Source organism: Ambystoma mexicanum, chromosome 4p, assembly GCF_040938575.1.
Source record: "Ambystoma mexicanum isolate Mex_15411 chromosome 4p, UKY_AmexF1_1, whole genome shotgun sequence".
Classification (NCBI taxonomy): Eukaryota; Metazoa; Chordata; class Amphibia; order Caudata; family Ambystomatidae; genus Ambystoma; species Ambystoma mexicanum.
In genome coordinates, this window is record NC_090927.1 from 453,310,186 (window position 1) to 453,333,029 (window position 22,844).

Consider the following 22,844-nt stretch of genomic DNA (forward strand, 5'->3'; position numbering starts at 1 on the left):
AGAGGAACGCCCCCCTGGCTGCTGCGTGTGACGCACAGGCTGCATTCTGAGCCATGGGCATACAACCAGCCGCGGGGCATGGCGGGAAAGTGAGGCGAACCTGAGCTCCTATAAATCCTACCTAGCCGTGTCCTTTCCGTGTCACCCCTGCTGCCCCCAAAACAACCCATCTGTTGCCCCTCCCCCGATCCCCCCATGCCATGTCCAAGAGCTGGACCCCCAGGGGCGGTGTGCGTCGCTGCTAATGCACGTACAGCAAGGCCTCCGACTGCTCAGCGCATCCACCGACAGCCTAGCTTGCGGGGACATCTGTATGTTGTCGGTGGAATTGCAGTTGTAAATCTCCACTTTGTTGCTGCCTTGTGAGGACATCTGTATGTTATCCGTGGAAATGCAACCTTTCATGCGAGGACATCTGTATGTTATCCGTGGAAATGCAACCTTTCATGCGAGGACATCTGTATGTTATCCGTGGAAATGCAGCCCAGTTTGTGAGGACATCTGTATGTGTATGAGTGAAATGCAACCTCGCGTAGCAATAATAATCATGACTAGTGTTACAACACATTCGTTTATTGCTGTTTGAAGTGCAGTCCATTAACTGTTTCCTGAAATGTTTGTTTGTCAACAGCAACACAAGACCAAAAAGTGTTTTTGGAAATACGGCCTTTTAAAGTGTCGCTGTCCTTTAGACTTTCGTTGCTCTTTTGTGACAATGGACTATTCGCAGTGCAGTCCATTTTACTATCAGTGAAACTACAACGGTCTGCTGCTTATCACTCGTAAGTACATCGTCATGTTGCAGTAATTGCAGTCGTCAGCCTTTATAGTCTATTGGAAGGACATCTTCCTGTTATCAGGTGTATTGCAGCCTTCCACTGAGGGCAACTGCATGTTAGAGGAACTGTAGCTGCAAGCTTCCTTGTAGTTAAATACGTGTATTGTGGGGATAAGTGAATGCTGTGAGTGGAAATGCAGTTTAGGGCACCCGTTGCTATAGCTTGTAACATGTATGAGGGCATGGTTCACATCTGTGAAAAATAGAATGTTAGAAAAGGGGTAGAGATTTAAAGTGTGACATTGCGGAATATGAGATATGCCAGCAGCTATTGTGCTTATGAGCTATTGATGGAAAACTTCATGATGCTCTGCTATTGAAGGTGTTCATTCCAATTCTGCTTTTTTTTCTCCCTTTAAAGCACAGCCCTTTTGTGAATTTGCATGCACTTTAAAATGCCCAGAAATACACAATTTGCTAAAAGCACAAACGAGGTGAAACGGGACATCCGAATGTGTGTGTCTACGATGTACACATTCAGATGCCATCTGTGAGGGGGGTGTAACCTTTTTGGTCAAAGTTGAAAATGATGCACTAGCACATCTGATCACTTGCACCAATATTTTATTGGACAATCTGTCCATGCATGCTAGTTTCACAGCATATACCCATTTTGGCTTGGGTGCGTAACGTTAAGGGGACACAAAGCTTCACTATACAGCAACAATCAGAGATACAGGAAAGTGAAAGAAAAAAAGTGGGTTTGGAGAAGCATAATATCTCATCGTCATCGCAACTGGTAACGCTTGTGGCATGTGTTTGCCAAAGTCCTCATTGGTATTTTTTTCAGCATTCTCTGCTATCTGAGCCAATCAGGGCTTGTGTAACAACACTTTGAGCAACCAGTGTCTGTTCGGCCCAATCCTGTTCTGGGTTCTGAATACGTACGAGCTCATGCTCACAGACTAGCCAGCCCTTTCTTCTGTCCCACGTGTGTCGCACTCACACCTATAGCTGAAAGGAGACATCACAGGCCACAGAGGAATTTGCAGGGAGCCAGGTTTGTTATAAGAAGCTATAAGAACACGGGTGTCTACTCATAGGGATTACTCTGTAATCTCTGCCCTCTCTGCTGATTCCTCCCCTTCCACACACTAATTATATCAGACACTTCTCTAATAAAAACTCTACCTCTGGCATTGCTCTCATGGGTCCTTCTGACCACAGAATATCTGTGTGCATAAGAGCTTGTGAAGTGTCACGGCTGTGAGTTACCAATCAATGCAAGAACCGCCTACGCTGCAAGGGGTAGTGACTGGGAAACTCCAAGACCAATATTCTTTGTCCTGAAATTGGAGGAAGAAGAACACCACCTAATGGCATCCCAGCATTGTTCGGTATTGCCTCTCCACCCACTCGGAGAGCAGGCGCGTCTGAACATCAGAACGGCTCTGCCCGGGCACTCACTACTCTTAGGATAAGGATCCATAACCTCGACAGAGCCCCATCTCAAACACAAGCTCGTGCAAGGTCCATCTCCAGTGCTCCTAGAGACCTGCACAGCAGGGATGGAAGGGTCCTCTCACCAGAGCAACTTGCACGGGAATCAGGAGCGCCAACCCGCTGTAATCGACCCTGGATAGCTGAACCAGTTTGAACTGCAGTCTCAATATCCCTACTTCCAGGGGGCACAATCTGCACTTGCTCTGGCCATCAGCTAGTGATAACTGACTCTTGGCGAGTAAGAAATGGTGTGCCGTCTGTCTGTATAGCATTGAGTTGGCGAGTGACGTTTTCTGGCTGGCTAGTAGCTTGCAACCTGACATCTTGCACCCTGCGTACTTGCACAGTGCTTTCTCGGCTTATCCTCTGCATTCCTTTCTCTGTGCAGGCACCTGGGGCCTTAGACTTGTTGAGCCGAGCAATTTCAATAGGTCCTAATAGAATGGGCATAAGTAAGATGGCATTGTTTAACTTGCTTTAGAAAGTCATGCCATACTACTATACATGTGCATACCTTCTACATGTTCTTCCTGGGGCTAGTACTTCTGCCATATCCTAAACTTGCCTAATGTCTACAGAACTCAGGGCAAGGCCCGGTCAAACATTTTGGGCCTGATTCATGGAGATCCGTACATAGATCCCGCAAATCCTGCGTGCCGAGACCGACTCTGCGCGAACCTGTGCCAACCATTTTGGCACTTAACAATCACACGTTTTGTAAGATGCCTTCTAGGCTTTAATGTCCTGGCTGTGCAGTAATTTGACTTAGTTTCGTCCTTCCAGCATCTCTTTAAGCAGTGTGTACCTTAATACTGGGGATATCATCGCTCAGCAGGTGTCCACTTCTCTGGACACGCAGCCACCCCTCCCACACGTCCAGCAGGACCTGGAGCTCATCGCGCTCCCTTGTCTGTTTGATTTTCTTTCCCTTTTTGTAAATGAAGGTCTCCAATAATTGGCACTGTAGCTTTGGCTCCTGCTGTGGCCTTTCTACACTTCCAACATTCCCAGTGCAATTCCAGGAACAATGAGTTTGTGACTCGATCCTTGTAACATGCATTAAAAAGCATATTTCCCGCTGCCATTTACTGTACTTGCACCACCACAGCACCATGACAGGCCTTTATCAAAAGTGGTTGCCCCATATTTAAGTCAAAATCAAAGCTGTGGGTATCTACAATGTGTTTATTTATGGTCATTCTCTTTTCTATGTCTCTCTTTTCTCTCTCTCTCTTATTCCATTCTTGGCTCGTTTTTCTCTTCCTTTTCTCTCACTCTTTTTGCCATGCCCTTTGGGGGTGACCTAACTATGTGTTCTGACACATAAGATTATTGTGAGTCTGGACATTCATGAGAAGACTTCTAAGAAGGCCAAGCCACTAGAAGTGGTCGTTGCATGGAGGGGACATTAGCACTTACATGCACCTTTGTCCCCTCTTTGTAATGTCCATTCTTTGCAAAACTGAATACAAAACCAAAGCATAAAAACATACACATTGGATTTCATGCCTTGCCTTATGCTCCATTATGCTCCATTCACGCCTGGCAGACAACATTTATAATGGATTCCTATGCAGAGCCAGGAGGGGAGGCAGATCAATATACCCTTCCATCTACCACCCTGTCTGCAAAACCAAGTTACAATGACGAGGAGCACAAGAAAAAAAATGTACACGACTACATAACCCTTTTATGTAGGGCTCTTAAAGTGAATCGGACAAGGGACCAGTTTCGGATCAAAAGCAACCCTCGTGTGCGGCTCTCTTGTATCTCTGAACATCAAAATCGTTTTGTAGCCAGTGGTGGCTGGTGGACTGTAAGTGCACGATTAGAGGGAGTCAAGGGAGCTATCCTAAGCCACAGTTCAGAGCGGCTATCCCTCTCAAGACATTTCTTAAAATAATGAATTAAAATGGAACATTCTGCATTTCATGAAATTCTGCCAGCCACAATTTTCAAACTATAACCAAAAATGTGATGGGTGAAGGTTTTGAATAAAAATGAACCACTGTCACTGCTTTGGGCAACCTTCCACACCACCATTTTTTAGTCCGTCTGTGCCATTGCAAAAGGGCTCTGGCCATATGCAAATTAGTCCGGTGCTGCCACCAATGGGAGCAGCCCAGCCCGAACTGCGAGGCCAGGACTCCTCTGCACAGAAACACAAGTAACCCCAGACATGTTTTGGCCTTGTTGGGCCTCCTTTTTTTTGTTGTAAAAATATATTTATTAAGTGCTTTAAAGATGATACAAGGGTAATACATTCAATTCAATAAGAAGACTTTGGTGGCAATTACATTCCCCCCTCAAAGCAGAAGTGGTGGTTTCAGTTTTACTTTGGGCATTTGGGTGGGTAGATATATATTTTCTTTTTCAAAGTCTGTAGTTTGCACACGATTCGTGTTTTTGCCTAGGTAGGCTGAGAGTCTTTATTTGGAGGATTGCCTGGGGTGGGGCTTTTACTCAGATCCCCCATCTTCCAGGCTGTCTTTGATTTCATAGTCTCTTAGCAGGCCTCTGTTGTCAGCAGTTCCCCATTGAGGACCATGTGTGTCCTTGCGAAGAGGAGAACATCTTTTAGGCAGCAGAGGATCCTCCAGCAGTCCTGGATTGCCTCTACTGCGGGATGTGAGCAGTTTCCATGCAAAGGGGCATGCCCAGACGAGGTGGGCCTCAGTGAGCAGCAGCTTGGCTCCCTACGGTGCAGCGTGCAAACGACCCACGTCTGGGCACTGATCATCCTGGATAAACCCTTCTTCACATAGGGTGCAGGCACCATCAGAAGGGTCTAATTTATTCCAAATATGATTTGTCTCATTTGTTTTTTCCAAATTTAGACGAAAGCATAATCATTTTTGGTGCCAGATGGGATTACGGGCCAAACTCAGCCTCTCATCCTTCTGAGGTCGATAAATGAGCACCACACACCGTGGGTAATAATAAGCAGCGCTCAGATACCTGAGGGTTCGTAGAGCTATATAAATGCTAAATTATTATTAATTATTATTATTCCATTGTATGGGAGAACATACAAAATGGACTTTTCACATAAAGTAAAAGATTTGGTATTTTTCAAATTAGTAAGCATCGCTCTTGACTTAATCCAATCAGATCGCATTAAGGCATGCTAAGGATTGTCAGAATTATCTATGAGAATCTGACTTGAGCATGAGAATTAATGAGATCACACATATCTACATACAGAGACTGGTCAAGAGATATAAGAATCGATCGATAAAGCGCCAGGACTTTACAACAAAAATGAGAGTAAAGAGAATGTAGGCCTAGTTCGTATCTCAGCCGCGCAATGGGTAGCGACTGTGGTAGAGTTAGTGTTTTCTTCCATAGCCGACCCTCAAGGTGATCCCATTTGACCTTTCGTGCACAGAGAGTGCATTCCATCCCATATAAGAGTGAAGGGATGATTTTGCTCTTATATAGCTTTATTAAGGGCATCAAAGAAAATCGACAGTATGAGCTTAAAAGGTTTTTTAATTGACACATGTATTGATGGGTTTTACACTCTAATTCAGATGTTAAGGCCAGCAGTGATGGATTAGCTCTGAGAGTGAAAGCTAAGTATTTGACCTTTTTCTCTGTTTGAATGTCATGCTTCTCTATTCTCCACTGTGGTTTAAGTGTTCTGTTTGATGGTTTGCCATAAATAATGATGTTCAATTTCATATGGTTGACCATGAAATCATTGGTCTTCACATACGCTTCCAGGGCTGAAATTAGATGGTTAAGCCCTAATGGCGTGTTATCGATAAGGGCTATATCGTCTGCGTATATGTGAATTTTGGATTTTCCAATCAGGGCTGAGGCAAAGGTGTGTTTTAGTAAATAGGAGCCAGATAAGCGAGATATAAATTGAAAAGAAGCGCTGCAAGAATACACCCTTGCCTAACACCATTATCAGTGGATATGGTTGAAGACAGATCACCTAATAGGTTCAGTCTATAGAAGTTTGGTCATGGAGAGCAAGGAGTATCTGCAAAGGTCCAGGTGGAGTGTTCCATGATTGCAATTTTTTCCATAACTTAGATCTATTGACCACATCATAAGTGATGTACTGGATATGACCAGTTGTTCTTTGAAATAGGCTTCCCATGTAGTCAAGGACAACATACTTGTTTGACGAACAGTTTGAGAGGCATGTTGATTGTTTATTAGGCCCAAACATTTTTTGTTTCTGTGGGTAGGAGTTTGTCTAACATATTTTGCCCATCTTTAATATGACTAATTGTTGATGCCCACGAGACCAACGTTTATATGAGTTTTGCGATTTAGATTTCTCAGCAATGTCCATACATGGCTCAAGTTGCATAGCTTTTAATTCACAAAGACTTTTATTTAGATGTTTTTTGTGGGAGTGAGTTATTTGATCAAAGGTATGTGCATGAGACTTTGGGCCTCATCAGGAGTTGGGCTGTATTCCCAGCTGTAATACCGCCGACTGTAATAGCCCTAGCACCGACCGGTCCGGCTGTATTACCGCCGGATCACGAGTTGGGTGTTAACAGTAAATCCCCATTCCCCATTGGGTCCATTGGATTCAATGGGGCATTTTCAGCGCTAATTATGCAGGCTAATACAGCCGGCGGTATTGCAGCCGAAAACAGGGGATTTTCACCTCCAGAGAAAGGCTGGAGGTAAAACAGCCCATTTAGCGCCCGACTCGTGATAGGGCCAGCCCTTAAATGCGGCTGTAATACCGTTACCACCGCATTTAAGGGCTACAGCCCAACTCATGATGAGGCCCACTGTGGTGGATTTAGATCCCAGATAAATTGTATGAAACTGCCAGGAGTACTTAGCCTTTCAAATTCATTGTCAGCACCATAATTAACTAAGTGTTGAAGTTTTGTGTGTAACATACGACCCCTGTTTGTAAAACACATAATGTGATTTCCTTTCGAGTTAATCTGTACTCTATGATCATACACATTTTCAGTTTCATATTTCTCTAGGGAGAAGGTCACCTGAAGTGAATTGTGATCACTGTGATTCAAGGGAGCGACTTTGAATCTCCTACATTGATGAAATAAGTCAGATGATACTATTGTATAATCTATTACAGACGAGCTTTAACCATTTGACAAATTAATTATGTGTGTATTGCGGTATTCAGACCTACAAGAGTAGACTCACAGCTGCCAAACTCCTTAGTCAGCTCCATGACAATGCCAGATAAGTGTGAAACTCATCCTTCAGAAATGCAGACATTTACCAATGAGTTTAAGATGAAACTAAAAGCTGAAAGAGTCGGATCTTGGCCTCTCTCGATGGTTACATTTATAGTTTTCTCAATAGAATTATCACTGATATAAATGTTATCACTCCCACTTTTATGACTGGATCTTGCAGCTTCGATGAATTGAGAACAGGTGGGTGAAGTTAACTCACAATGGGATGGTGCACCATTTTCATGGCTTTGAGATCTGTCGTTTTCCAATAAGTCAAGTGTTTGAAGTAGATTGTTATGTATTGCATTTGGCATGATGTCACAATGATTGTATACTAGCACATATTGTGGGCAAAGGCATCATGGAAATGTGTTGTTGACATGCTCCTTTGCACTGTTGTTGACGTGCATCTATTGGATTTTTTCATGAGTTATCCTACAAAACCAATTACAAACTGTTTGGCTTTTTGCTCAAGTGTTCTGTAAAATGCACCATTTTAACCCATTATTTAAAAAACCCAGAATCTGTGTTGCGAGTGTCAGGCTCCCTTGCTACTCTCGGCTACTAGGGCATATTTGGGAGAAATATTTACGCCCCTCCACTTAAAAAAGTCACCAGCCGCCACTGCTCCAGAGTGAGTCATGGGGTTTTCAAGGTCAACTTGAAGAGAATGGGTCTCTGGCAACATTCCTGTTTCCCTCCTGTGTTTATGATTGTTTTCATTCCGTTCACTTTGATGCTGCATTTTAATAGTGAGTCTATTTTATTATGTCATATGTCTTTTCTCCTATGTCATTTTGTATAAGTTAGTTATAGGACACCGAAAGCTTTCAGGAAATCTACAAAACATGCAAATACTTTTCCTTTTGTAATGATGTGTACATATTTAGCCACTCTGGGGGTAATTCATGGAATAAATGTGCGGCGAAATTTGTGGTGCAAGCTGGCGCAAGCGTGAAAAAGCTAGCGCACGCGTGCAATTCGCACGCGTGCGATTCATGGAAGGCCCTGCGCGCGTTTTTCCCGGGATGTGCGCCAAATCCGCACTTACCTTACACGTCACTGCGACTTTCCAAATGCGTGCGCGACCGGAACGGGGAAAGTGCACAACTTCTCACGCACACACCTAAAAAGTGGGCGGAACACGGGAATGGGGAACACCGCGTGAAAATCTAGGTGTAACGTGGGAAGTACTGCTGGGAAACACACGCAACCCCCACACGCTAGTGAACAACACGTATTCATTGAATCGAATAGGGAAAACCCGCGCAAGTCAAAACACACGCACACATTCGTCCGCCACACGAAAGTAGGCGGAAGCGCCCCCGCGCAGCATAAAAGTGCGCGCAAACAACAAACAAGCATATACAGCTACGATGAATGTCCCATTCCTCGCAGCAGTGATCGTGGGACACCACAGGAGGAGGAGAATAGCCAGGCCCCACATTTTGTTTGACCAGGACCAGCCTTTTTTTAATTTAATTTTTTATTATTTTTATATGGTTTATTACAAACCTTTAAAAAAATGGAGAGAAAAAAAAATACAAATCATCCATAAAATGATATCCACATTAATTCACTAAAATCAACACACTCTTCCAAAAAGACTGAACTGGCATCATGTCAACAAGGTAAAGTATGATCTTGATCTTTCTTTGAATGGCTCACATCATTGTAGCGTACCTCAAATAAAGACCCGAAGGATGAAAACAGCTTCTTACAATTCCTCATTTACAGCACAAAATCTTAGCAATATTTCTTCAATGAAAAAGGTTAATGTAATCGTCAATGCCCTGTCGGTCTCGTCGAACATTAATTGCCACCAGTCTAGAGCAGTTGGTGTCGAACAATTTTCAATGAATCTTCCCAGATGTTTCGTTCTTTCCTGCTTGAGTGAAGGGCAGAATAATGTTAGATGTTTCAGGGTTTCCTCAGTAGCTTTCCAAAGTCTACATTGGTCACTTGGATTGTTGGGGCCTGCCCATATGTTGGTTTTTTTTCTCGTTTTAAACAGATTTAAACGAAATTGCATATACAACTTTCTTCGATGGAGATCCGGAAATAGTTTCCAGAAATTTTGAATTTCGTTATATGTCTTTTCTCAGGTGGAACATTTTTCATTATTCGATGTTTTCTTTCACGTCTCCATAACATTTTTTTTGCATGTTCAGGATTTACTTGCAAAGTCTCCAGCTTGATGTCAAGATCTAACATTATATCGCTGCATCGTTTCATCTATAAAGCAAAGACTGAGTTCTCGTTACAGTGAGTAGAAGCTTGCAAGATCTTAAACTGTATTGGAGATTCTGTCATCGTGATTTTCCTCTAAAAGGAGAGCATGTTCCAGCACACTCTGGCTTTTATAGATATCAAGCTGAGTTTGTGTCGGATACAATCAGTGGGTGTACCCTTGGGCAGGCACAAAACTCTAGAGCAAAAGACGTTCTCAAGTGAGCTCCAAAGTTCTTCAGGCAGGCAAATGCGCACTCTGCACCAAAAATTAGAGCAGGGACCGCTTTTTGTTTATAGAAAGCCAGCGCTGGTAGCAGTGAGTATTTCCCAAATTTCGATTTAATACAGTAGCTTGAACTGCTAGAATATGGCATTTCTTTTTCGTTATTTCGACCTACGGGGAGTCATTGATGTTTGAGTTTATTTGCAAACCCACAGGTATGATTAGGGCACTTTTCCAGGATGTTGGCGTCGTACATGCACTTGTGATATCGTCAAATAAGTTACAACAAAGGTCTGCCCAGGCTTCTGGATTTTCTTTCAAGATAAAGTTGGTTAACCCGTCCGGGCCCGGAGCACGCGATGTACTTATTCTGTTGATGGTTTCAAGAATATCAGAACGTTCGAATTGCAAATCCCACCTAGCCAGGACTGGCAATTCTGGGTCAACGGAATCTCCTATCTTTTTATATAGCTGTTCATAGTGCCTTATCCACTCAGTTTCCGTGACCATACATGATTGTAGTGCAGTCTGCGAACCCTCTTGCTCATTAACTAGGGCCCAAAACTGACAAGTGTTTTTGGTTTGTATTTTTGCAAGCATCAGTTCAGCATCTTGATGTAGCATGATTGCTCGATGTGACTTCAGCCAGTTTTTATAGGACTGTTTAGCCTTTTTGATGTTAACCAGGATCTCATCGGTATACGGTTTTTCATATGCTCTAATTTTACTTCTTAGCTGCCTTTTTTGTTTCATAATGTCAAGATCAAAGGCATGTTTATTTATACATTTTTGTTTCCTCGCACCTTGAGTTCCAGCGAAGATAGCTAGAAGATGTCGATATTCCACACAGCCGGCTTCCTCTTGATAGGCATGGTTAATCATTCTCACTTCCTGTTCTTTAATTCTTAATCTATTGTGGCATGGCTCCAGGGGCGTTGCTAGGGGGGGGCTAAGGGGGCTATAGCCCCCGATCTTTTGGTTGTAGCCCCGGATAGAATCTCAGGAGCTACAGCCAAAAGTCTAGCTAGCCCCCAGTCCCAACAGTTATGACATCAGCTTAGCCCCAGGTCTTTTCCAGACCTAGCAACTCCCCTGCATGGCTCAACTGCTATATCATGTTTCCATAATGTTGACTGCTTATGTTGCAAACAATGGAAGCTCAAAAGAACTAAGTTGTGGTCGCTTTCAGTTTTTGGCACCACACAAAGTTCTTTGACGTGGATTTGTAGGGCTTCTGAGGCAAAATAATAATCCAGTATTGATTCCTGTTGCTGTCTCTTCCAGGTTGGTTGTGGTGGAATATCACCCGGTGTATTGCCGTTCATCGAATGTAAGTTTCTCAAATCCATTTCAGCACACCATTGTGCCACCTTAGATGCGTTTTCAATGTTTCTTTTTTATGGGGTAGATCTAAGCAGGTGATATTCAAATCTCCGCAGATTAGAATTTTCGGTGCCGCTTCCTGATCATAAATTTGATCTATCGAGTGTGTAATTTGATCTATAAAGATGGCTGAGTCACTGGAGCTGTGCTGCCAGTAGACATTATATAGGTGTAAATAGTTTTGTTAATTCTTATCAGGTCCTTCCAAACTTACCTCTACCTTCTGAATGTAGGGTGATATGTTAATCGCTTTCAGAATTTTAGGACCAGACTTCCTTTGCACAAATGTCAACAATCCAGACGATGGACGACCTAATTTCTTTTTGTTAGCTGGATTTAAGGCAACTTCATAGCCGTCTACAGTAGGGCACTCAGCCAACCATGTTTCCTGCAAACATGCTATATTCAAATTTCCCAGCCAATTAGTTTGGAGCAGGTGAGCAAAACCACGCGTGTTCCAGCATCCAATAGTGCAGTCACTTGAAGATCCCAAGTCCTGACATTAGCTGCGATTTTGAGCAGCCAAGGATGACGCAAGCCAACTCCAGTCAGTGACTTCACTCCAAGGTTGGATTGCGCAGGGCATGGTGTTTTCTCCACCCGATATAGAGCCTTTGTGAACAATGGTTATTTTAATTGGTTCTCTAGATTCTGATACTTGTGAGATTACTTCTTGACGCTGTAACATATTCTTAACAGTAGGTATTTGATAATTTTGTAAATTGATTCCAGACTCTTTCTGTCGTATATCAATCTGTTTGAGACCCGATCTGCCTCTTTTAGGGTCAACATCAGATGTAAATTGTTTATCTTCCAGGTTGAACTTTACTTGCGATTCTGTAATATCAAAGCCCATTGATATTAAAATGGGCGCAGCCTCCAATATGATATTACAAATTATGCGGGAATCAATGTGAAGTTTTACTGCATCGTTTTGATTTTCTTTAAAGAATTCGACTATTTTTATGTCGTTTGAGTTAATCATACGCAGGCTCAGTACATAGTGCAACAATTGTAAGACATTGTTCCGGTTCAGGGACAGGCCATCATCAATGTCCTCTATGCGTTCCAGGCACAGGCAGTACTTCGCACTTAAATGCTTCTTGGCGATTTGCCTCTCATGATTTCTTTTCACAGCTGTTGTCTTATGGCCATAGGGGCCTTCACTCATAGTAGGTCCTTTCGCCTGTGAGTTGACCTTCTGATTAGGATTTCTCACTCTTTCCTCAACAGCCTTTTTGGGATGCCTGATGACCAGGTCTATGGCAGGTATAGGTATCCACCTCATATCATCTTAGACCTGGTCACTGAGTGGGAGGATGAACTCGCATCACCTACCCTCTGCTCAGGGGCGCGTTGATGGCCAGTTACTTCACTGGCTTGAGGATATTGGAAGAGTTCTAGACAAATCTTGGCTCCACGCCTCCTGGCGAAGGACCGTAAGTATATAGTTCTTAAGAGTTCAAAAATGTCTGAATAATCACTCTTGTCCAATTCCTTTGTTTATCTTGCAGCTTAGACCCAAAAGAAGATAGTCCTGTGGTAGCTAAAAGCGTTCAGGTAAGAGTCTGTGCTATCCCACACTGTCCGTTAAATGATGCCAAGGTTTAACTCGCTGCTTTCTCTTTTCTTACAGGTGCGGCGTAAGAAGATTTGGCGTGCTGGTGAATAATACCTCCTGCGGTAAAATCAGGTAAGTATATGGTGGCAAGAGATTGTCCTTGTTTGTTCCCTCTGCTCACTTTGTTGTTTTCTTGTCCCCCTTAGGTGCTGGAATGCAGCAACATAATGATGGAGACAGCGCCGGATCGTAGAGATGCTGCGAGGAACGGTGAGTATGGCGCGGCGCTGCTGCTGGCGATGCAACGTGTTTAAAATAAAGTCTGGTTCAAAGGTGCGATGAATCCGGAATCAGGTAAGAAACCCAATAATGTTCTTGTTCTAACCTTTCTTCTTCTTTCCCTTCTTTCTAGGCGCTCTGGACTCGAGGCGGGCGTGGCAAGAGGCTGGATGCTGAGTGCAGGCACGGTGAGCGTTACGCTGCAGGATGCAGAATAACGCGAAGCGTGTGCTGCTCTTCGGGCGTGGTTTAAATAGCCTCCAAAGTAGTCCCAGATAAGTATTCCTCCACAACCATACCCGAGTAACAAAATAGTCCCTAGGTAAAGTAGTCCCTTCCAAGCCTCACATGGGCTTGGATGTCTTGCATTATGGTCTGCATCAGGTAAGTTTTAACATATGAGCCTGGTGCCTATGGCGCCAAGACTGATCCCCCATATGAGCCTGGCACCATAGATGCCAGGACTGTACCCATATAGCCCCTAACAGGGGTTGCTGGGCTTTCTCTGGGTAACATGATGCCTGCTTCCGGGGTTGATGGAATTGGTCTGGATGCCCGGGGGTAGGCATCATGACAGTCCAGGACCCTCAAGATGGCCTGGTGCCTCTTGGCCGCAGCGGATGCAGTGGGGCGCCGGGTCCACCTTACCACCCAGCAGATGAGGGTCCTGGAGCGCATTTGCCCAGTGCTTCACCACCAGATCCTCAGGATGCAGGCCCGCCTGGAGTCAAGCGGTAAGTGCCCATGTATTCCCGTTTAAAACAGTGCATGTTGCAGTGTGGTGGTAGTTAGCTACTTGGCTGCATGTGTGACATGGGTCATGTATGGATGTGTGTGTGTAGGGACATGATGGTGCTGCATGTGAGTCCAGTCAGGCGTGACCCACATGGATGGTGTATGTGTTACAATGCATCATGCGGAGCAGCATGCGGAATGCACACATGTATGCATGCCTGTGTCTGTACTTGGAAATGTTTGGTGTGTGAGAGATGGGTGCCGCTGTCATGGACACGCATGGTGTACATGTCCGTGTGTCTGAGTAGTGTGTGAGTGACAGGTAAACGCCATGGATGCATGACACATGTCCGTGACGATGTGTTGATTCACTGATGCAGCCTAGTCATCCTTGTATCCACTGTGTCTGCGGGTATACGGGGTCAGATGCATGACCCTCCAGTGATGTGTGTGCATGTGATCAGCATGTCCCATGATGCATGTGAGTTTCAGCCCACCATTGGATGTTTCTACGGTGCCTTGGACATGGATGCAAATATTTGTTGCATGTGCCATGCCTGTTTCTGCATGTGTGTTGCCTGCACTGAGCCATGTGTTGTGGGGGGACATGATGGAAGTGAAGTTTGAAAGTGCCACTCATGTGCTATTGCTTTGTGTCTAGGGGACTATTGTACAGTACCCTGATGCTTGTGTTCAATGTCTCCCTTTACACAGCGGCGAGTGAAGAAGAGGGCGGAGACGGCGCTGTGGAGGAAAGCGGCAGGGATGCCTCCGACGCAAGGCCCAGTCACCCTCCCAGGTAATTCTATCATCAGGGAGCGAGGGGACTGGTGCCGCATCCGCCACTATGGCTTCAACAGAAGGGTCGGGCGAGCCCCCACAGGGTCTGCCGACGGCGGAAGCCGGTTCGGAGCCATCCAGGTTGGCGGTGTGTACGGAGGAGGAGCCTGCTTCAGAGCCGCACATGGGGCCTGGTGGGGGTGGTACCACTGGTGCAAGTGGTGCAGCCCAGGGGCAGGAGGCAGAACAGGTGGCCACGGAGGGGCCTGTGCATGTCACTGTCCCTGACACTGTGACTGCATTACCATGCACCAGCAGGAATGCCCGGTCCCAGGCCCGTCCGCGGGTAGGGGGGAGGTCCACGTCATCTGGCACTCCTCTACCTGCGGACGTGGGGACCTGTGACAGGATTGAGTCCGTCCTGATTGGTGTCGCATTGCGCACACGTGACATTCGTGATGACGTGCGTGCTTCCTGGAGGGACCACGCACGTCATCATGAAGAGATGTGTGCCAATGTGGCCCAGTGGGGAGGGCTCATGGTCGGGGGTTTCCTCCATGTGTCGCTCTGTCTTGCGGCCCTCTCCTCCTCTGTGCACACTATATGCCAGTCGTTCTCCGTACTGTCTTCCGGCCCAAATGCCACCAGGGCCCCCTGTGGACCTGCCCCAACCAACGCAGCCAGGCTGGTTGAGAACCCATCCCTGCCACAGTTGGGAGTCGGAGCTCCAGCACAGGTGGTCACACCAGCAACTGGACCCCTGGCAATGGAAGATGTGCAGGCACATGCAAGTAGGGCACCTGCACGACAGTCCCGGGTGTTGCCATCTACCCAGAGGCAGTCGTGGTGGCGGCGGCAGGCAGCAGAAAGGAGGCAGTAGGCTCAGCGTAGGAGGCATATGGCATGAAGGACCCTCTACATCATCGGGGCAGGCATCGGCCGGCGGGCAGGAGGACCCAGGATAGGGAGTGTCTTCCGTGTGGCAGCGGTTGGGCCAGCGAATAGTGCAGAGCAGCGGCGGGCAGAGAGGGCACGGCTCACAATGGACATGGCGGAGAACTCTATGCACCGGTCTTTGAGGTGGGCTGAATGCCTCGAAGCAACTCGCAGGGAGTTGGAGGAGGCCATGGCTGCATCCCTGCGAGACCTTAAGGCCAGGGAACAGGCCCACCTCCAGAACATCGACATGGAGTTCAATGATGCCCGGGACATCAATAAGTGAGCCGTCGGACTAGCCCGCCACCTTTGTATATAGTTATTTAGGTTTAGGCTTCATTTGGTTTTTTATTTTAATTTGGAGTTCAGACTTTGCTCCACTTTTTGTATATAGTTGTATTTTAGATAGGATTTTAGGTAGGTTTCCTTTTGTATTGAGATAATGGACCCTTCAGACTTTCGTTTACAATTTCTCCGGACATGTACATACTTTCTTTTTTAGATGTTCACATGGATTAATGTTTTTTTATGCTTTTCAACTTATGATTTTTTTTACATGGACTTTGGGTATGGACGACTTATATTTTTTCATGTTTTGGATTTGTTTTTTTCCTTGGATTTGTCTTTCTTTTTCTTATTGCACTAATTATTTCTTCATTTGCATGTGTGGTTTTCATTTTGTCATTCGTTTTACTTGTTAATACATTTCATAATCCTACATTATTGGTGTGGTGTACTATGATTTATTTTGTGCATGTCTCCATGAGCATTGGCTCAGTCATGTGTTGCCACTGTGTGGCTCTGTAGGACATTTGTGGATGGGCATGCTGGTTCTTTTCAGACTATCATGGAATAGGTAATTTACTAGGGAGTGGGTGCAGTGGATCATTGGGTGTTTGCACTGGGGGGTGGGGGGGGGGGGTATTTGGGTTGGCATTAGGGCCATGGGTCTGTATAGTTATGACGTGGTGTTTGGGGGTACATGAGTCGGGGCCTGCTGGCAGGTGCCTGTCAATGGGGGGCGGGTGGGGTGGACATGAGTCGGGGCCTGCTGGCAGGTGCCCGTCAATGGAGGGGTTGGGGGAGACATGAGTCGGGGCTCCCAAGTGCATGGTGCCATGTGGCCTGCCTGCAGGGCATGGGGAGGGTGGATGGGCTGCCTGCGGGGCATGGTCAGGGTGGATGGGCTGCCTGCGGGGCATGGGGAGGGTGGATGGGCTGCCTGCGGGGCATGGTCAGGGTGGATGGGCTGCCTGCGGGGCATGGGGAGGGGTGTAGGGTGGACCCCTGTGGCATGGTCTGGCTACAGGCGGTGCATGTGGCTTCTCACCACACTGCTGCGTGAATCTAAGGGTACGGGAGTGGGAATTACACGCGATTGGGCTGGCACGAGCGGGGTACGTGTATTCCAGGGGTGTGTGGGGAGTTTTACAGGCCATTTTGCTGGCACGAGCGGCATACGCGTGTTCCAGGGGTGAGCAGGGAGTTTTACATGCGATTTTGCTGGCGCAAGCGAGGTACGCGTATTTCAGGGGTGCGCAGGGAGTTTTACACATGATTTCGCTGGCGCGAGCGGGGTTTGCGTATTCCAGGGGTGCGCAGGGAGTTTTACACACGATTGGGCTGGCACGAGCGGGGTACACGTATTCCAGGGGTGCGCAGGTAGTTTTAAACCCGATTGGGCTGGCGCGAGTGGGGTCCGCGTAATCCGAGGGGTGCGCAGGGGAGTTTTACATGCGATTTCACTGGCGTGAGCGGGGTACGCATATTCTGAGGGGTGCGCAGGGAGTTTTACATGCTATTTCGCTGGCGCGAGCGGGGTACGCGTATTCCAGGGGTGCGCTGGGAGTTTTACACACGATTTCACTGGCACAAGCGAGGTACGTGTATTCCAAGGGGTGCGCGGGGAGTTTTACACGCAATTTTGCTGGCGCGAGCGGGGTACGCGTATTCCAGGGGTGCGCAGGGAGTTTTACATGCGATTTTGCTGGTGCGAGCAGGGTGCACGTATTCCAGGGGTGCGCGGGGAGTTTTACACACGATTTCGCTGGCGCGAGCGAGGTACGCGTATTCCGAGGGGTGCGCAGGGAGTTTTACATGCGATTTCGCTAGCGTGAGTGGGGTACTCGTATTCTGAGGGGTGCACAGGGAATTTTACATGCGATTTCGCTGGCGCGTGAGGGCTGGGTGGCATTTTTTAGCACATTTTCGTGGTTGGGGGCAGTATGCTGGTCCACTGGCCATTGTGCCATGTAGGGGATTTGTGTGATGATGTTGGCGCACAGGGAGGGGTTGGGGGCGTAACTGGCGCTGTTGCAGGGTCGCTGCGCCTCTCTGCGCCACGGCTGGTTATGGATGTAAGTATCCATGAATACGCTGTGCGTGAAAATGGGTTTTGGAGCATGCGGCTGGCGCCAACCGTGTGCGTTACTTCTGTGCTAAATTCTATGAATTACCCCCTCAATATGTGTGTGTGTGTGTGTGTGTGTGTGTGTGTGTGTGTGTGTGTGTGTGTGTGTGTATGTATATATATATATATATATATATATATATATATATATATGTATGTGGCCTGTTGTACTGCATTTGGTAAGAAATCCTATTTGGCTCCTGCAGGATGTTTTTCATTGGTAGGAACATCTGCATTCTCTCCTTTAGGATGCTACAGAAAAGTTTCCCTATTGTGCTGCATGCACTTATAGTTCAGTAGATGTTTGTGCCAAGCCTGGCAATGCTTTTGTGTATGTGAGTGATGAAGCCTTCAGCCCATACTGTAGAAAAGTGGCTGCTATGTAGGATGTTGTTGAATTATTTTGTAAGGCTTTCCTGTAGCTCTGTTGCCCGGTCCGCTATGCTTTTTGGATATGTCTCTCAGGTTGTGGTGTAGGGGTTTTCATTCAGAATCAAGGTGGATATTTTGGGGTTTTGTGTCTTGTGTAGTTACTGGTCTTGGATAATGATAGATGTACAGCTGTTTCGTACATATTCATTATGTGTTTAACTGCTTGGCTTGTTCAGTCTTTATTTGTATTGTAATTCCAGGATCTCTATTTCCCAGTTCTGGTGAGTTTTCTCATAGAGAACTTTCCTGTAGTCTGTTCATTTGTACCTCAGGGGTAGTCTGCAGTGTTTGTGGTGATGTGTTATTCAGTTTGTCTATGTTTGTCCGTGTAGGTATAATACAGTATAGTTATTTTGGGACATCAGTGACCACAAATGCTTTGGTCACTTGCGATTGTATGTCTGTCAAACTGCTCTGTGCGGACTATTGAATATACATTGGCCCAGTCAATCCCTAGTGCCCTAGAGTCTCAGGGCCTCATTACGACCCTGGCGGTAAGGGGTTTACACCAGCGTTAGCTGCGCCGACCCCTTACCGCCAATTACGAGGTCCCTTAGCGCCATGGAGGTTTTAACACCCGCTAAAAACGGGTGTTAAAACCTCCATGGCGCTAAGGGACCATGGAGTTAATTACGCCACCGTAATTTACGGTGGCGTAATTAACGCCTTCCCCACTCCCATTATGCCCTATGGGGCAAAAATGGGAATGGGGAAGGGTAAATGGGGATTGGGGACTTACCGCCCCGCCAAGGTCGGAATGGGGCGGTAAGTCCGCCAACCACCATGGCGTAAACGTAGTTTACGCCATGGTGGTAAAGTCACGGCCCAGGCGGTAACTTACCGCCTGGGTCGTAATGAGGCCCTCAGTCTTATGAGGACATCTGTATGCTTTACGAGGAAATGCAACCTAGCCTATGAGGACATCTGTCATATGATGACAAGCGGCTTACCCGGTGAGGACATCTGTATGCTGTCAGTGGAAATGCAGCCTACTTGCGAGGACATCTGTATGTTGAAGGTGGCATTGCAGTTGTAAATCTCTGCTTAATTATTGTCTCGTGAGGACATCTGTATGTCATACGTGGAAACGCAGCCTAGCTTGCGAGGACATCTGTATTTTGTCGATGGAAATGCAGCCCAACTTGCGAGGACATCTGCATGTTGAAGGTGGCATTGCAGTTGTAAATCTCTGCTTAATTATTGTCTCGTGAGGACATCTGTATGTCATACGTGGAAACGCAGTCTAGCTTGCGAGGACATCTGTATTTTGTCGATGGAAATGCAGCCTAATTGCGAGGACATCTGTATGTTGAAGATGGTATTGCAGTTGTAAATCTCTGCTTAATTATTGTCTCGTGAGGACATCTGTATGTCATACGTGGAAACGCAGCCTAGCTTGCGAGGACATCTGTATTTTGTCGATGGAAATGCAGCCTAACTTGCGAGGACATCTGCATGTTGAAGGTGGTATTGCAGTTGTAAATCTCTGCTTAATTATTGTCTCGTGAGGACATCTGTATGTCATACGTGGAAACGCAGCCTAATTTGCGAGGACATCTGTATGTTGTCGCTGGAAATGCAGCCTAGTTTGTGAGAACATCTTTATGTCATATGTGGAAACGCAGCCTAGTTTGCGAGGACATCTGTGTGTTGTCGAGGGAAATGCAGGTTAGTTTGTGAGGACATCTGTATGTTGTCGGTGGAAATGCAGCCTAGCTTGCGAGGACATCTGTATGTTGTCGATGGAAATTGCGAGGACATCTGCATGTTGAAGGTGGCATTGCAGTTTTCAGTCTCTACTTATATGTCTCGTGAAGATGTCTGAATGTTTTATGAGTAAATGCAACCTAGCCTGTGAGGAAATCTGAATGTCATTCGTGGAAACGCAGCCTAGTTCGTGAGGACATCTGTATGTTGCCGATGGAATTGCAGTTGTAAATCTCCACTTTGTTACCGTCTTGTGAGGATATCTGTATGTTATACGTGGAAATGCAACCTGTTTATGTTTGTTTATGTTTACTTATTTCTATAGCCTCCGGACCGGGAGTATGAGGGCGCTTAGTACAAGTTACAGGCACAGTGCATAGAAAACAATAATCGTAAGGCAGCAAGTATATACAGAATATACAGACAATAGAAGTAATAGCAAACAAAAGTGGCAAAAGAGACATATGCAGTATGTACAGTTAATAACTGGGTCTGACTTAAGGGTCACTTTTTGACAGGAGCCATCCAATGGCCTGTTTCCTGAACGACTGGAAGGATTTGGACGCCTTAATATTTAGTGGCAAGGTATTCCAGAGTTGGGAGGCGAGGACAGTGAAGCTTGAGCCACCGGCTCTTTTGGAGGTAAATCTGGGTACTGTAAGACATAGGGTATTGGACGATCTCGTAGTTCTGATGGAAGTTCTCATGGTGAATTTGTTAGTATGGTCGGGGGGGCTAAATGGTTGAGAGCTTTGTAGGTGAGGCAGAGGGATTTTAGATCGATTTTATGTTGGATGGTGAGCCATTTGCATGTGGTTCTGGTGGCAGAGATGTGCTCGCGCCTGGGAATGTTTAGCGCTGCTCGTAGCGCATTATTTTGAAGGACTTGGAGTTTGCTGATTATCGCTTGGTTGGCACCTAAGTAGAGGCAATTGCAGTAGTCTAACTTAGACTGTATAAGAGCTCTGGCTAGCGTGAGGCAGCTGTTAGGGGAAAGAAATGGTCTACAAGCTCTGATTAGTTTTCCTGTGTAGGCAGTGGCTGAGGCGATCGAGTTGACTTGTTTGGTGAGGTTTGTATTGGCATCGAGGTAGAAGCCAAGTGTTTTCACGCTTTTGGCGATCGGGATAGTATTGCCATCAATTATGATATTGGAATAGTTAGGACTTAGTGTTTGTAGGTTGTTCAGTGCACCAACAATGAGCAGTTCAGTCTTCTCGTCATTCAGGCAGAGGCCGTGTGTGCCCATCCATGCCTGAATGACAGAGAAGATTTTGTTTATCCTGGCTACATCAGTATTGTAGTTGCCGGAGATGGTGAGGAGTATCTGGGTGTCATCCGCGTAGTTTGTGTAGGTGACACCCAGACGGTCCAGTTTATCAAAGAGAGGCTTTGTAAAGATGTTGTATAGGGTTGGTGAAACACATGAGCCTTGTGGGACACCACAAGTGATAGGGATGGGGTCTGCTGCTGCCACTGGAGAGAAGACTCTCATGGTTCTGTTGGCCAAGAATGACTGTATCCACGCGACAGCAGAGGGAGAGAAGTGGGCGGCAGAAGAGAGGTGGTTGCAGAGTATCTTATGGTCAACCAGGTCAAAGGCTGCTGAGAGATCTAAAACGAGTAAGATGGAAGCCTTGCCCTTATCTTTGATTTCGTCAATCTGACTTTTGAGATCAACAAGGGCAGTTTCTGTTCCATGTTGAGGCCGGAAGCCAGACTGACGCAATCCGAGTAATTGGTTGGACTCTAGGTAATGCTGAATTTGCAAGTAAGCCACTCTGTCAAGGAATTTTGACAGGAAGGGAACTGTTGTGATAGGCCTGTAATTTGTAGGGATGGCTGGGTCCAGGGTTTGCTTTTTTAACAACGGGAGGACCCATGACTGTTTCAGATTATTGGGTACCGAATTAGTCGAGAATGACATGTTTATGAGCTTAGAAATGAAAGGGGCGAGATCTCTAGCTGCATCTTTTATAATCTGTGCGGGGGAATTGTCTCCTTTGCAATTTGAAGGTTTGAGGGAGGTTATGATTTTTTGCACTTCTAATACGGTTACTTTTTAGAAGGTGAAGCCATGGTTAGTGTTGGGGGTAATGGATAGGCTAAGGTTAGGGGGGCTAGGTGTGGGGCTACTGTTGGACAGTTGGTCTTTTGTTTTCAATTTTTGTTTGGAGGTCAGTAATTTTATTCGCAAGGGCATCTTGGATGCTAGTGCACCAGCGTTGGTCCTTCACGGACATGTCCTTAGGTGGATTGGGATTTTCTAACTCTTTCAGGATGGTGAATAATTCTTTGGTACTGGAACTAGCATTACTTATTCTTATATTGTAGGCTTCCTTTTTTGTGCAAATTATTTCCTTTTTGTAATGGGAGGATGCATTGGTAAATTCTGGCATGTACCAGGCGTTAAGGTGAGCTTTAGGTTTACCTTTGCGTAGTTTTAGAGGGGCAACAAGGTCGATAGTTTTGGTCATGGCGTTATTGTAGATGTCTACTAGTAAATTACGGTCTGATGAATTGGGGATCATATTTAGGGTGGGTAGAACCAGTGGGATGAGGGCTTCAGCGGTGATGTTCCGCTTATTTCTCGTCAGACATGCTGGTGCAGGTGGGCACTGTATATGGAGAGGGTTATTAGTGGTAATGTCAAATGAAAGTAGGAAGTGATAGGTCCAAATGAGTGGTTGGGGGGGGTC

General features: G+C 46.1%; 1 long non-coding RNA gene across 1 annotated transcript in view; it reads left to right on the forward strand.

The window, feature by feature from the left end:
* The first annotated feature begins 81 nt into the window (after window positions 1-81).
* The window catches only part of LOC138453282 (uncharacterized), a 172,477-nt gene continuing 149,714 nt past the window's right edge, over window positions 82-22,844 (forward strand). The window contains exon 1 of the long non-coding RNA XR_011260392.1: window positions 82-782. This is a non-coding gene — a long non-coding RNA (uncharacterized lncRNA). The remainder of the gene's footprint in view (window positions 783-22,844) is intronic.